The following is an 11,679-nucleotide window of genomic DNA, read 5'->3' as shown; positions in this document are numbered from 1 at the left end:
GAGAACGTGCAAAGGTTAAAGGACGTCACCAAAACTGCGAGGACACGTGGAGTGGACCGACGGTCGAGGATAACGATGAAGTGGCAGCCAATGGGATGCATCCGACAGGACACCCACGGAGTAGACAGAACGATGAAGTCAGCTTGTGCGCAGGTGCGGGGCGGATTGTAACAACGAAAGGATCGCGAGAGCTGTTGAGAGGCAGAGGCTTTTATTCAGCAGTGGATCGATCATTGCCATTGATGATCATCATCATTGAGCATTCCTAAGATGAATAGTTGTAGAGACAGAGTTGTGAGCCACCGGGAGAGAGACACACGCACACCCTCAAAGTAACATTTAGCCATCATTCTACGGCGTGCTGTATGCACACATCTGACCTATGGTGACACGACAACATTCACGCTCACCCTAACTTAACACCGGGGACCTGCACCGCACCGCAGAATTGCTGCCCACAAAGTGATCCATCACCCTGTTCTGTTGTTTCTTTGTTATAGAAAAAAAAGAAATTCCTACACGAGACACGGTCCAATAGAGTCACTGTGCACGCATTGTTACATCTACCTCCGCAGACCACACCTGGTAAATGGAATGCGATGAAAAAAAAATATCCCATGGATCACTTAACGGTCTCAATAAGCCAATAAGTAAATGCGTTACAACTCAAAATGAGACTTATTTTTCCATCACAGCAGGCACGCACAACACCCTCACTGCATTGGTAACAGCTCAGCGTAATGGTGTGCACCTCCAATCCAGTGCTTTGTAGCTGCGTGATCATGGATCACGCGGAGCATTTCACATGCGTGAATGAGACTGCCAACCGGCTTGGCTTACCAGGTGGCCAGAGAATAACAGTACAGCAAGCGGGTTCGTGACCCACTTGCCACTAATACCTGTTGTGGCAAAGGTCAAGGCCTGTATAAATAAAATAAAGTGGGTTCACGACCGACCCACTCGACTCTTTTGGTGGACCCTGATCCCGAAGTGGGATTTCCACATTTGTACCTCCGATGAGCACGGTTGGCTACGTACAGAGCGAAAGAAGTTCAACACGCATACATACACAGGGCCATTCTTTGAATTGGACAACCACTGCTTACTTAAGAAAATCGGCCAACATAGCCTCTGGACTAGATGGCCTCTCTATAACTCCCTCGAGCAGAGGCCCTTTGACCAGCGGCAAGACATTGCAGGGCTGCACCTTTACCGATCACCATCTGGCCATATCCTGTTATTACTATTTACTGTATGATAGCTATTAGAAATATCCGCATGCACGATCACTGCAAGCAAGTGGAGCGACAAGTTTATCCAAGCAGTGGCCGAAAACGTTATCCCCTGGAAGGTACATTTCAAGAGTTAAAAGTTCCCCTATGTTCAAAAAGACAAAGATCCCCGTATAGCCTTAACAGACTGTAGGGGCAAGTGCTGTTAGCGAGCAACTATGAAGGCCGGAACGGCACACGAGGGGGTGGATGGCCATCACCACGCCCGACCGCCTTTGTCTCCCCAGTGGCCTATGTTTACACACCGCACCAGGTACTAATTTCAGGCTGAGTCGACCTAGGAGAGGCCCAGGACCGGTTCAGATAATCGTCACTGGTGTTGGCCGTGAGCGTGAATCGAGCCCGGCTTACCGGGTTCATAGCGCAGTGCACTAGCCGCTACACTACCGCTCCCCACCCTATGTTCACAAACCACCCACAGACATGCACCACGAAGGATGAATAATTTTAGTCTCAACACGCCTTCTAATAATACCAGTGGAGCGGTGGTGCAGTGGTCAGTGCACTCCACTATTCGTGATACCTCAAACTGGTTCTGCCCGTGGTGCCCCCCACCCCCATCCACTTTCACAAACCCACTTTGACTGGAAAGCTGAATTCAGAATCAGAATCTTTATTTATCCTGGGGAAATCCGATGAACTATGAAGCTCCTTCTTCACAGATGTCCAGAATTCAGTTCCCATACATGGCTAATATCAGTGGCGAGTGATATCTGGATCAACCCTGAGTCCTGCGCCCTGCTCCTTTCACCAACCGCGCACTGACCAAACTGGTGAAATATGGAGTGTACGAACAACCGACAAGATTAACACGGCGTGGGGAATCAGTCATCCAGCAGTGGATTGACAGACGGCTGAAATATTTCACGGTAGTAGTAGTATTATTGTTGCCGCTGCTAAGCCCTCTTAGTAGGTGCCTACTGTGGAAAAGTTCGCCCTCTGTATAAATACAAAAAGGGAGGTAATTCAATACACGCAGCGAATACGTGGCTCAATGGTAATGTTTGCTCCTGTTGATAAACGAATGGCGTGCAAGGGTTCTTTGTGGGCTTGCTGCTTGTGTCTGGGGGCCCACACAGCTGCTGCTGCTGCTGTACGTGGCGCACTGCGGCAGAGATAACCATCTGTTTGAGAGAGAGAGAGAGAGAAAAAGCATCGGAGAGGCCGCCCTCTCAAAGGTCTCTGAAAGAAAACCCTGCTGCTGCTGCTGAAATATGCGAGCAATGCTTTTGATTCAGACCTGGGAACAAGAGTGACCCCCCCCCTCCCCACACCGACTCTCCCCGCTGTCGTGAGCAGTGGGATGAGAGCAGAGCGCGCCACTTTGATAGAGATTTCAAATGGGGGATCGTCAAACGGCACGCTTCGCTTGAGCGTGTTTGCACTCGCCTTGCTGAGTGCAGCGTTACTATGTATTGAGAATGCGTCAAGGATCTGCCCTTTTGTGTGCGCCGTGCCAATATCGTGCTGCGAAAGAGGCGAACGAGCATGCTGACTCTTCGGATAATGGGGAAGGGGACAAACATTCTTCATCGCGAAGCCTCACCAGCTATAGACCTCGGAAGAACATGCTCTCTCTCTCTTGGCGAGCAACTGGTGAGGCCGACGCAATGGACGAGGAGGTAACTGTGGCCGAAACACTTCCCAGGTCACTTTTGTCTCCCAGTGCTGATATTTACACACACACACAGCACAGGCCAGATTCCGAGTGAGTAAATTGTTCCAAGTCTGCCACTATGCAGTCAATTGCCACGTGTTTGCAGCACCAGCACAGAACGTGGGATTGCTTAGTGGCAGCGTGAGAACGAGGGACCAGGGGAATGGGTACCAGGGTGCAGACTTCGCGTGTCGAAAATCACGCAAGTCAGCAGGAAGTGGCTGTGGCTGCTGCTTAATACAATGGGCAGCCCTGCAATTGCTTGCTCACTTCACTGTTGGTGAAAGGACCTCCACTAGAGGAAGCTTAAGAGAGTCCCTTCTCGAGGAGATGAGCCTCGTCCAGGGGTCGGCAACCAAAGCAACATTAACGGCAATTTTTGTTTCGAATCCGGTAAAAAAAAAATAGATATTTCAATACCCACAATGCATGGGAATACGAGATGGTGGTCATTCGGAAATAACGTCAGGAAGTAGTCCTGAGTGAGCCGCATGTCGATCCAAAGCCTCAGGTCGACGACCCCTGCCCATGCTAAACTGGACTGCCATGGTGAACTGGACTTCCATGTTGATTTGAAGCTTTCGTGACTGCAGGAATCCATACTCTTTGGTTCTTTCGGTAAAGTCACGTAGGTACAAAAATAATAGATCACGACGTTTCGATCGCAACACAAGCAGTTTTTTCTTGCTGTGGTTGTCCCACCTGATGACGATTGCTTGTGTTGCGATAGAAACGTCGTGATCTATTATTTTTCTACCTACGTAACTTTACCGAAAGAACCAAAGAGTATGGACTTCCATGGTCAGTGGTCAACAACGAAAAATAACAAGAAGAGCCATTCTTTTCGAATTTCAAGAGCCGCGCTTCAGCCCTTAAAAGGCCGCAAGCGGCACCGGAGTCGCGGGTTGCTAACCCCTGGCCAAGTCCTTGACGCTGGCCAGACGTCTTGGAAGTGGTGGACGTATCTACAATTTACACCCCAACACACACCTGCCGATTGACTAACTGTGGTCGCGTAGCAATTACATTCACTGCTGGGTGGACAGAGGTGGAGGGATTTAAGAAACTTGCCCATTGCTTTAATTACCACGCCAGGACATCAAATCAGACGAGCAAACTTTGAATTGCAAGTACAGCGTGTTAACTAGTAAACTAAAATACATTTAAAAGGATACATATATATTACCAGGTAAGGCCCGCTGAGCAATACATCTTTTTTTCAGAAGCGACCTGGCCACAAATGATAGCCCCACGAAGTGGCTCATCACGTGGAAATGTATTATAGCAGCCAAATACTCTAAACGCGTGTTTCTAAATGTGGAGGGAGAAACCAGAGGATCACGGGGAGAACATGCAAACTCCAAATATACAGGCGTCAAGGTCGGGATCGAACCCACGACCACCTGAATACCAAGCGAGGTAGTTAACATCTTGAAACATTGTATAATTTAAATTATATATGAAATAAACATATCTGAAACTTCCTTGGGCTGGGATTTTTTTACGGGTGACGCATTGTCCGTGAATTATCTTGAAGAAGCCATGGTATTCAGGGTAGAAAAGGACCCCTAAAAAATATCTGTGTACTTGCCTGGGCTCGAGTAAGCAAAGATTGCTTGACCTTGCTTGTCAATAATGTGGGAACCAAGCTCACAGCACGGTGCGTTCACCGCTGCACCACCATAGCTACAGAGACACCACTTATTACTGACATTGGCATTCTATTCCATCACGTCACTGCTCATTGTCGCGATTCTTTCCTCAACGAAAATGAGTTTTGGCTTATAAAACAATGTCGCGACATTTGTTTGGCTTTGCTAATAATGGATCAGTATTCAAAAACGAGGTTGTGCTGTCATGTTGACTTAAATTATGGAGTAGGTACAAAGTAGGTGATTGCAATTCAATAGACCTTGTGAAATACTGGACTAAAAGCAACTGGAGTTGTCATTGCGAATTTACACTTTGCGGTGGCGAACTATTGGTTCGTTTCAGTTCAGACTTCGTTTGGTTTGGAACATGATCTGATTTTTGCCGAGAAAAATCACGGTTTTATTGGCTTAGAATGGATGAAAATATGAATCAACCAACAATTCATCAGTGGATTTAAAATATTTTTACGGGGCATAACTGCATATTGTATTATTGCCACGATGGTACACTTTTTTCAGACGTAGCCTTAATTTGCTTTGAGGATTTTCAACAATTCAATTGATTGCTATTGCGAGGTGTAGGGTATATCCTGTCATTTTTGAGAATGTGCTCAATATAGGCATGTTTGGAGGCAAGGACTTACCCCCAAAACCCCCTCTGTAAGATATGGGCCCTAGATCGATGTCAAACTACACAATAAACAAGACAAAATAATCATTAGAGTCGTTGGGGAGATGTAACAGATGGGAGTCACTGCCGAATGGTGTTGGCCGGCCAACGCCACTAGCTTTATTGTTGAAAGCACTGCCTGAAAATAAGACATTGACCCGCAAACAAGGACAAAGATCCCCCGTTTAGCTTAACAGACTATGGGGGCAAGTGCTGTTCGTGAGCACCTATGAAGTCTGGCACGACACACGACGGGGTGAGAGGACAGCACCATGCCCGGCCGCATTTGTCTCCCTAGTGGTGATGTTTGCACACTATACCAGGTACTCATTTGAGTCTGAGTCGACCTAGGCGTGGCCCAGATGACTGCTGTTGGCCGGTGAGCGGGAATCGAACTCCAGTTACCGAGTTCGCAGCGCAGAGCGCTTACCGTTACACTACAGCTCCCCACATATGTAAACAAGTGTATCCCCAAGCCTTATGAACTCCATCTATATGGTTTCTCCGTTTCTGTACTATGAAGAACGTCTATTTCTCTAAACATTTCCGATTACGCATGCTCCTTTAAGGCGGCACACGTTTCGTTTTTGTTTTCACTGTCAAAGAAGCGAACGGAATCTGCTCTTGTGAAGCAGGCAGCCTTGTGCCAATCGAGCTGGGAAGATGGATGAATGGTAAAGAAGACAATGCTCACCTGATTAGTGAGAGAGGCCATGCATTGCTCAGGATGGTAAATGGCTCAGGCGCTGCTGTACAACGGAGTTGTGGAAGCCATTGAAGTGAGGAGGGTAAGAAAAATGTTGTATATTTCTTCTACTGATGCTGTTGCTGCCACTGCTGAATGTGATAATTATATTGATGTTAGGTATGATGATGAGGATGCTATTGCGAGTCGGTGAGTTATACACTGCTGGACGTCTGTGAAACAGAGATGCATAGCTCATCGGATTTCTCCAGGATAAATAGAAATTCTGATTCCGGAATTGAACGTGTCTAATGGACGCTGGAGAATGTGACAAAAACTACAGGCAATACATCTCCTTCCCATATTTGTATCCGCAATTGTGGTCTTATTCAGCAGCATCTGTCTGTGACAAGCAAACTCCTGACTGGTTTTGACTTTCAGCGTCTCATCAGCAGAGTTTGGCGTCACGTGGAGAGACAAATATCGGAAGGATTTTTTTCGTCTGTTTTATTACTTTTATTCTCCCCAGCGATGCTCATGAATATATTATTGTGTAATGATTAAAGCCCAGGCCATGATTTCTGAGAAAGGACATGACAATCAGAGAGATAACAGGTCGTAGAGGCTACTGGTTCTGCAAAGTTTGCCTGTGCACATTAAAGGTACACATTTGTGACAAGAATCCTGTTGCATGTTTGTGTACTGTTCATTGTCCATGGTCATAGGTGTAACAAGTGGAAGTTATAGAGAGCCCCTGTCTGGAGATCCATGGTATTTGGCCTACTTTTCCACGCTGGCCAGATGTATTGGAAGAGGCGAAACTAACCACACTTTACCCCACCACACGTGATTTGCCGTTTGACTGACTGTTCTCCCCATTTACACTGCTGGGTGGAGAGGGAAATCGTGTGATGGGTTTAATAAACATGCCAATTGTTTCACTTGCCACGCCTGGAGATTGAACTCGCAACTGCTGGAAGTCCACAGTGAGCTAGCCATTGCACATCAACAGCTCCCATTTTTTGTGTGCATAGAAATTAAATTCCGAGTGTCTTCCTCGTCAAGGAAGTGTGCCACAGGGATGACCCTGAGCCAGTATTGGATGTGTCACATTCCTTTGGCAGCGGGCAGGACAACCCTGGATTGAGGGATTATGGGGTGAATAAATCGTTGACCAGAACATGAACTCGGCATCCTTCCAACAATTCTGAGTCAGATGGCTCCAACGTCAATTGAGTCTCATCGCAAAAAAACCCATAGTGTGTACACAACCCTAGTGAATGTATAAAGGGTATTTTCACACTCAAGAAAACTTGTATGGAAGGTCTCTCAAAGCACTGCAGCTGGTGTGGTACTTCAAATGGCTCATGATATATCCACTACAATACACCTGCCAGACAAGCCTCTACATTTGCTGTGAATGGTCGAAAGAAGTGGAACGTCTGTGACCTTGGATAGACAATGGCGAGAGATGCCTTCATGTAACCTGGCGTGCATTATCTCTGATTTCCAGGGAAGATCAACACAACTCTTTCTCAAAGAATCCCTGATCGTATAAGCCACTTGCTTCTAAGAAAGCAAGCTCATAATAAAATACTGCTAAGAATGTTACGTTTTTTTTTAACACAATATTTAAAGAGGTTGGTGGCCTAAAGGTGAAATTTTTCTCTTGGGTTCAGAGCTCGCTATTTTACTTAACCCATCAGTTACAACAAAACAAGCGTCTGGCCAATCGTGGTCCTCTACAGCCACACTTTGGAATTTGGGGACGCCCTATTAGTGAACAGTTGACGGTGGTTATTGGTTAAATTACAGACGGGATCGGCAATTTTCACCTCCTCCCCTCCCCTCACTTCACGGATAGGGTAAGTTTTACTGCACCAAAATGATATAAAGTCTACTCAACTACAGGTTACTGCCTCGATACTAAGCCTACTCTTCGTACGTTACTGTGCATTTAAAGGTTCCACTGACGGCATAATTAGGAAGCCCACTAGGGATACGCACTTTTAAATATACATTGAAAGCGGGATTTTTATGCTTAGTTTGTTGTCCTTCCCCCACACCTCCGATTAGCACGGTTGGCTACGTACGGTGCAAAATAAGTTAAACAAACATTCATTAATCCACATTTGTCACCCTGTTGCAGGGGAAAAAGAAGCGGACTCGTAACCATGATTTCTGTATGAAACTGTTGTGGGTGTCTGGACACCCATGATTTCCACAGCAGCTGCGCCCTTGGTTTTGGTCTCTGAATTCAAGATGCACGAGAAAGAGGCTCGTAATGTGAGGACAGCAAAACCCACAAAAGTGGATCCAGTCTACCGGATTAAGGGCAACAACAGATGGTGGCCATCTTGGAAAATGGCTGCCATCTCCGTCCCAAGTAAAAATTGCGAAAATCCCATCGCTAAATATATTTCTTAGGAAATACCCTAGCTGTGTGTCATATGTCATGTTTGTATCACCGAACCCACAAAACAGCCAAGTATTTCACATGCCTACTGTACTAAGCAGAAAATCACCGTAGACTTGATCCGGAATACAAGGTTGCATTGGTTGGTGAATGTGCAAAGGATGGAGGTGGGCAGATTACTGAGACTGGCATTAAGTGTGGCAACCACATGTTAGCAAATGAGCGGAAGACCTGAAGGCAGATGGTTGAAAACCGCAAGAGTAGGCCCTTGAGACCAGGTGTAAACTGTGCAACATTTGAAACATCCTTAAGAAGGAAGTGATGGATCGGTGAGGTGCAGTGGCATGAGTGGCATTGGTTGCCAAGACTTGTTGATTGTTTTTTTTAAATAAATGTAATTGATGTAAAATATCCATGATATTTCTTTAAAGGTCTTATTTTGTCACTGTATCCCTCACCGCATTATTGTTGGAAATTACATATACAAATGCACTTTTTTATGAACACTTATCAAAGTTAGACATTACAATATTGTTGTAGATAGTAAATGTTTAAAGCTCTAATTGCTTTGGGAAAAAGTGCTTGGCAATTAGATTTTTTTCAGTTTTTTTTAAAGTTCGAGGTTTATTTAATTTGTTTAAGTGGAGATTCAAGATCATTGTCATCATCATTTCCATCATCAGTCTTAGTAGTTGTAGTCATAACAGTAGCAACATTTTTAAAATAAATTAAAATCTACAAACATTGGGGCAGAGGTTCGTTTGCCACATTTTTATCCCCTGGTTTTTTTTTTATATATATAACTGGTTTATGATAATTGGTTTTTTACCCTTACATCTGGCAACAAAACTGACACCTTTTTACAAGGAGTCATGTTTGCATAGACCGCAATACCTGCAGTCATGATACAAAAAAAAGACATAACTCTGATAATGTGCACTGCCCTTGCCAGAGTTATGTCTTTTGTTTGTATTATGACTGCAGGTATTGCGGTCTATGCAAACATGACTCCTTGTAAAAAGGTGTCAGTTTTGTTGCCAGATAGAAGGGTAAAACACCAATTATCATATTTTTACTGGCAAACGAGGTTCCCATAGTATAACTGGTTTAGTTTAGGTTGATGGTGTGTACATGCATCACAACGCGGTGTAACGGGGCCTGCGCATTGACACGATTAAAAAAATCTACAAAGATCATGTGGAAAAGTACAACATAAAATATGTCCCATGTGTATAAATTGAAGAAATAATTGTTGGCGTGAAGAAGATTCACTTAAATAATAAAATAAAATTGCCTAGTGCCATACGGCATTTAACAAAGGGAAGTTCCGAGAAAAGATCAAAGCTTCATTTGGCACTTGTGTATCACAGTGAGTAATTGACAACACCGTGATGTTGGCCAGATTCCGTGTTATAAAAAAAAACATAAAGCATTTCTCTGCTACATCTCAACTGAAACGAATGCAAGTACATTTATCGCGGCCAAGGTGCCAGGAGTTTGAAGTGTGCTTCTCACAGCTATCTTGGTGGTATTTTCTGCATGGAATTTCCAAGGCACGACGTCGACATAATTAAGTGGGTGTTCATATCAGCCGCAGTGTGCTGCTGTCATGTGTTCAATATTGAAGTGGTGGCGAAAAGTGGCAACCAAAACCAATTTTATTTGCAATTTAACACGTGATCCAATTATAGATATCCCACGAAAAATATGGATGATTTACGGAAAAAAACTATTTTATTTCAAAGCCTCGTCATGTCTCCCACCAATATCAATAGACGTATAAATGTGTTAACACTTACACATCTTTGAAGACGTATATGTCTTGTGAGTGATGCAGCCATCGCTTGCACAATATCCAATCACCTGTTGAGAATAAAGTAGAGACGAGCCGTTTCAGTGAGATATCTATAAATGGATCAAGCTGTATTTTTCTTAACATTTTCTTTTAACAAACACATGTGGCTCTGCTGTCGGTAGGCACCGCCAGATACGGATGTTTCTTTACTTTTCATGTCATATAGCAGTCTGAATACAATTACTGTAGTGATCATTATTATAATCAGCCATGATCAATCAACTGCTGGATGAAAGCCTCCCTAATTCGTCACTATCTTTCATGGTCCTTGCACTATAACATTTCATCTAGTGCATTATGTGTGCTGTGTGCCTGGCAAACTCTCAAGTAATTGGGGTCACCTAAATGCGAGTCGTGAATTCCCCGTGTCAGGTGAGTAGATTTGCCAACCCGCCCTGACCGTCGTGGTGAAGTATGGTTGTATATCTTCCTCCACTTGTCGTAAAGCCTGTTAACCAAGTCCCTCAGTAACTTGCAATTTAAATCTCTTCATCCATCATCACAGCAGGGTTGACGAAGGTGTAAGCGTGTGTTGGAAATTATTAGTGAAGGATGACTACAGTAATACCACGTGGAAAAATATGCTTTAGAAAAAATATCCTTAACCCTTGGTTGAAATTATAGTCTCCATGCTCCGTGAGCAACCAACCAACAATTACTTCTTTTGTGGGCCTTGAGCCTGAGCTGGTAATTCCATATTGCCACTGCATGAGCCAGCTTCTCTATAAAATGACCACTGTCGATTTCGTTGAAAAGTGCCACTTATTTTAATCGTTAATCAAATGTCAAGATTGCAATTCTGGCTCGTGATACATGCAGGCTGCTCTGACCCAAACATTGAATACATTAAATATGGATTCCTGAAATAACTGTCAAGCCATGAAGGCTAAAATCATTGCTATAGGCAGGAAAATGCATTCCTGGTTTGATAACTATTCTAACAAACTAATGGTTATGCTTCGAGTTATTATAACCTGGTTTAATTGCAGTTGCACTCATGATATTTAAATTGATCTAACTGTTGATATGAACTCCATAACACATTTAGTATGAATGTCCAGTTCGCACAACTATTTGAAACTACACATATCACAACGGAATGAATTAACGTGCCAAATATTATTTTCTCAGAAATGTCAGATGTTTTTCATCAACTCAAGCATTCCATGAAAGGAACCGACAGCAATTCCGTGAAAGAGTATGAAAGCACCTGCCTACCTTAAACACTCAGATATGTTACCCTACGCCTAAATATAAAAAAATATATATATAAGAATATCGTTCAACATTAAGCCAGGTGCATTGCACACAAGTGTCATGGGTTTCTTTAAAGTCATGCCATTTTTTTTTCTCTTCCATTCGGGTGCTATTAGATTGGCTTCTTGGGAGACTAAAAGGCTTTCAAATTTGAAGCCTAAGAACTAGATGCATCATGATGCATTGCTTGGAGAA

This window comes from Lampetra planeri, chromosome 25 (assembly GCF_965212315.1).
Source record: "Lampetra planeri chromosome 25, kcLamPlan1.2.h2, whole genome shotgun sequence".
Lineage (NCBI taxonomy): Eukaryota > Metazoa > Chordata > Hyperoartia > Petromyzontiformes > Petromyzontidae > Lampetra > Lampetra planeri.
The sequence above is the reverse complement of the archived record's forward strand: the minus strand, read 5'-3'. Positions refer to the sequence as shown.